This window comes from Alligator sinensis, unplaced genomic scaffold, assembly GCF_000455745.1.
Source record: "Alligator sinensis unplaced genomic scaffold, ASM45574v1 scaffold839_1, whole genome shotgun sequence".
NCBI lineage: Eukaryota > Metazoa > Chordata > Crocodylia > Alligatoridae > Alligator > Alligator sinensis.
The window spans coordinates 460,058-465,675 of NW_005841885.1; positions in this window are offsets into that span (position 1 = coordinate 460,058).

Sequence of the window (5,618 nt, forward strand, 5' to 3'; positions counted from 1 at the left end):
GAAGCCTTGCCTAACTCAGACTAAGAACAGCACAGCACTTGTCCATGATCTTCAGCCTTGCTCACACACTAAACAGGTAACTCCCAACAAGGGGATCTGCCACAGCTGGGCACACTCAGAGCAGACTCACTCACACAGAGCTAGGTTGAGTAGTTCTACACTCCTGGGCAGCGAGCAACATAGACAGACGATATCAAGGTGAACAATAAAGCCCCCTTCCAAAATCTCTGATCCAAATGCTACTGAAAGCTCCAGGCTTTCATGTTGCATCTCCTCCTCACTAATATGAAGTGCTGCTCCCAGTGAGGGACCTAACTGAGGAAGCCTGGAGCTGAGGTTTGCCTTCCTGAAAGCATGCTGAAGCCTCCAGTCCAAACTCCTTGGTGCTCTCAGGAGGGCAAACCTCAGCTCCAGGCTTCCTCAGTTAGGTCCCTCACTGGGAGCAGCACTTCATATTAATGAAGAGGAGATGCAAAATGAGTAACACATGTTACTGCCTGTAGGGGCCCAAACAGCTGGGCTGGTATCAAAGCTTCCTTCACCTCTTCCAGACCCCTCTGTCATGGAGGATGAAATGATTACAACCTTTAAACACTGCCCGGTGCCTGGATTTTCCAGTGCATGGAAAAAGCATGAGCAGCCCAACACACCTGCAAGAACCCTCCATGCAACACCAGACCCACTCCAGCAAGCACACATGGAGGCAAGCATTAGCCCAGTCCCAAACAGCATGTTTCACAGGGAGTTCCCCCATCCCTTGCCACTGGTTAATAAACATTTACAGAGGAACTGACAGAAGCAGAAGCTCCAGGACTGACTATCCAGCCAAACACACCCCCAGCAGTCATTTCTACCATCTTTCCTTCATAAAGCCAGTGCTGTCCAGTCTGATGATTCACCAGACATACAGATGAGCACCCAGAGTACAAGACCCACAGGAGTAATGGACAGCACAGGGCATTGGAAGAGCAGCCTGAAAAACACCATCCATCAAATCACAAATATAAGGAACAACTGGACACCACCATGAGGGTTAGGTTTAGCCTTTTTAGTTAGAGAAATTAAACCCAATAGCCTAGGACCACACCACTTTACAATAGCTTGGGGTAGGGTGGGGTCAGAAGGCAATCTCAGTTCTTCTGTATTAAAGTGAGATGAATCATCCAGTGAGATGCCCCAGGGCTCAATAGAGGGTCCAGGACTGTTTAAATATCTTTGTTCATGATCTGAAAGTGGTTGTGGAGGGCATGTTAATTAAACTGCCCTAGGGAGAGTCACATACATCTAGGAGGAAGGGGGAAGAGCCTGAAATAACAAAATAAGACTAAAGTCTGAGAAATGCAAGCAGAGAAATAACCTGAAGAGCTGCTCTCCTAGTGGGAAGAAAGTGCTTGGGGAGAACTGATTCCACGCCATGCCAGACTATGGCAGGGGGCAAGTTAGACAGGAGCTTAAAATGCCATCAGAGTAAGGGGAATAGCAAGAAGATAATGAGCACAAAAGAGACAAGTATAGTGGTAGAGGTGGTCTTTTCTGAAGTGGTATGGATTATGCATGTTGTAGAGGCAGATCGTATAGACAGGTTCAAAAAGGGACTAGACAAATTCATGGACCATACTTTCATTTGTAGCTACTGAATCAAAGTCAGAGATGTTTCATCAGGCATTTCTAATCCAATGATGCCAGAGAGGGTATGACAGGGCATGGACGACTCAAGACATACCCAGTTCAAGGCCCTCCCTTTAAAGCATCTTCTCCTGCCACCGTCAAAGACAGGATACTGGGCTAGATGAACCACTGTTCTGATCCAGTCTGGCACTTCTTATGTCCTTATGGACGTTGATTGACGTGAGAAAATATGTTGTTCATTACAGACTAGGGAGCCGATAGTTGTCAAAATACCCTAGCTGTAATATTGCAGTGTTGGGCACCACCACAAAAGAAAGATATTGATAACATGAACAGGGCTCAGGAAAGAAAAACAGAGGGTGAAGGTCTTGGAAGGACTGGCCTGATGCAGAAGGTTCAAAGTAGCAAGGCCAGTGCAACCAGGTAGGAGGAAGAATGATATAGAAGGTGATTGCTGATCCACGTTCCAAGTCGGTCAGCTTTGGAGAGGAGAGGGACCATTTAGAATGGGTTGAAATGAAAGCCATGGGATGCAACTCAAAGGGAGACTTGAGCTGCACATCAAGGGATACCACAGATGATCCAGGGGCGGGCAATTATTTTCGGCAGAGGGCTGCTTACTGAGTTTCGGCAAGCCATCGAGGGCCGCATGAGAGGCAGCCCAGGGCAGATTAATATTAATTTTCTAAATTTTTTAGTGGCCCAGTGGGCTGGATAGAATGGCCTGGCGGGCTGCATCCGGCCCCTGGGCCGCATTTTGCCCACAGGCTTAGACACTGGAACTGTTTGCAGGCTGTGTGCCTGAAGCCCTGTAGCAGGAGTTACTCAGAAGCCAATTGAACAAAAACACTTGGAAATGTTCTGCTGAGGAGAACATGGCCCGGTGGCAGGGAATGGATGAGATGACTTCACCAGGCTCTCGTTTCCATGGTGTATGAATCACCGTGATCGCTGTGCTACTCATTACCCCATGGAGGTCACCCTGCAATCACCATCCTCATATGAACACACACAGGCCATCTGCCATTCCATTTATCAGGCGGGTTTTGGCTGCATCTCCGTTTGCCTCTGCGTAACAATCTTCCTGTTCACACCTAGCGATCAAGCTGTGCAGGGGAAGGAACAGGGCTACATGGGAGGGAATCAGCATGAGAGCCAGGAGCCCACAATGCTGGGTGCTTATCCTGGCTCTGGCACCACCTGCCCTGAAGAGCTGGGGGAAGTCAGCACCCCACTTCCCCCCATCGTGAGGCTGGTTTCCCCTGTGCAGTTTCCCAAGCCCACCTGTTCAGAGGAGCGAACCCCCCCACCTCCAACCCCACACACATGCTTCCTGACCAGAAGCCAGGTAGAGCATGAAAGCTCTAGGACGGTATAGTCAGGGCTGTCTTTTCTGGCTGGCCACCAGCTCCCCTGGTGCACTTGCAAGCTGAATAGCTCATTTGTCCCTCCTGCCACAGCGCAGCAAGGTCCCTTGCCCACAGCTGGGGCCTTCGCAAGCATATCCTTTCCTGAGCGGAGGCCTTTAGCTTGGCACAGCGTGGTGGCTGCTCTTCATTGCTGCCAGGTCAGCAGAAGGACTTGGCCAAGACAGAGGTATTCCAGGCATGTTGCAGGAAGAGTGACTCGGGTTTCCAGCACTCAGGAATGCTGCTGCAGCCCAGCGGGCTTTGGCTTCTCCGCGGCTCACTTCCTGGAGCTCCGATGCACACTTCCTGCCGCGGTTCCTGTCTCCCCCCGACACATGCCCATTCTTCTCTCTGGAGCCAAGGCCTGGAGTTTACTGGAAACTCCAAGAGCTCCCCAATGCATCCAATATTTCCATCTGGCAATGGCTCACGCAGCCGGCGGGGCCCTCTTGTTTCACACTTCTACTGAAGGAAAGGGCTTGTTTTCTTATTTAAAACATAAAAGCAGTGAAGGAATGACATGCGAGGCCTGCAGCAGGCAGCCAGATTAGATCCTCCCCTCTCAAAACACAGCAGAGGGGAACTGGTCACAGATCAATAAAGGTCCTGCAGAGGCAAGTTCCTCCCTCCTGAGCTCGGCCGGTGGGAAATCACAGGAGAAACAGAACAAAGAGGCTGAATGCTGCTGTGGGCCGTGGGCTGCTGGGGACAGGGTTTGCGTTCAGGGTTGCCAGCTTGCACTGCACAAAACCAGAGGTGCCCTGGATTCTTCTGAGATGAGACTGATGTTGGCATGCTCCTGATGTGTCTGTCCCTGTCGGCCTGGTTCCACAGAGCCAGAAGCGGTGCCACCCATCAACCCACCCCCAACATGGCTGATACCAAGGTTTTTATGTCCCTCCCTGACTCTTTCTCCTGCCCTTCTCTATTAAACCACCATCATCCCTCTGATCCAGGCTTCTACAACAGGGTCCGTCTTTAAATCCTCCTTTTCCTTCTTCCCATATACTCAGACTAGTGTTGCATCACAGTGAAACCGCTTCCCCCTTGCTCATCCTACCCAGCCCTTGATCAGCTCACCTCTCATCTGCTGCAGCCTCCTCTTCTCCACCCCCTGCACTACAGCATCATGCTGGACCTGCTAAGCCAAGACACCATTGCGCAAATGGTCTCCTTTCCCGATTCATCTGGGCACACCATCCCCTCCTTGGGTCTCTCTGCTGGTTCCCGCTAGGATACTGCATAAGCTGTAAACTTATTACCTTTGGTAGATCATTCAGCTGGTACCTCGGGCCTCACTGCCTATGTCAGGTGTCTGGCCACATGCTTGCTGCTCCCTGAGTGTCTGGCCTTGATGTCCTGTTGATCTCTCTACCTCTCAGGTTGGTTTTCATGCTGCTCTTTGTGGAATGACCTTCCCATTCCCCATTTGCCACTCTCTCTTTGTCCAACCCCTCTCCAGCTCTGCTGCCTTGCAGGGAAATACTCCTAGCTTCCCCTACATACAAGACCTTGTCTCTGCTCTGTCAAGGTGCTACAGACTAGCTCGGAGAGGCTTTGCTGTCCAGGGCCTCTTCAGTCCTAGGTCCCACAGCTGAACCTGCCCCCAAAGGTGCTATTCAGGATGGTGGATGCTCTGCTCCAATATGGAGAAACTCGAATCCACAGCACCATAGGACCACAACCTACACCCCTGCAGCACCATAGGACACATTTAACAAAGAGGGCCATCAGCAGAGAATGTTCTCTGCAGACTTGTTCCTTGAGGCTGGATTACAATCAATCCTTTAGTGAGGAAACACAAGGCATCCCAAAACCTGACCAGAAGAGCAGGGAGAAGCCAAAGCAATGTCACTTGAAATGCACCTCCATGGGACCAGCAGAAGCATCTTGCACTGTACTAAGCAACCACTGATGCCTCTAATCTCCCGAAAGGCAGTCCGTCAGAGCTGTTCCTGTTCAGATGCTGATAACATCTGACCAAGATGTTTTCAACAGTAAGCTGGGGAGATTACAGAGTAACCATCCCCCACCCTCCAGCTGGAAAAGCTCTGTTTGGAGCTTTATTTATAGACATATATGTGTTTTTAAAGGGACTGGGGTCAGTGCAAGTCAGGACATGGCCAAACTCCAGTCTTCTAGGCTCTGAGGAAAGGCAAGAGAACTCCTGGGGTCCATCTTCCTCCTCCATGGATGTCACAATTGCAGGGATCAACTAGGGCAACACCCAAATTGGAGCATCACCAGGTCAAACCAGAAACAAAAAGCCATGGCTGCCTATGGCTATGTAGCTTGGGTGTTCTGCTGACACCCTCGCAGGCCCTGTGACTCAGGGAGGGTGTACATGTCAGCAAGAGGAGAAGCCTGCCCTCAAGCACAGCAATCACCAAAGAGATAAAGGAAAATAAGCAAGCAAGCCACAGCCTGAGTAAAGCAGTAATGCCCAAAAGGTATTTTTAAAGCCCCATTTGTAAAGTTTGTATCAACTAGCAAGCCATGGACCAGGTAAGCAGATACATACCTGATATGAACAGCCCCTGCCAATGTAGCCACAGGCGCAGAGATCCTAACAGGGCTCTT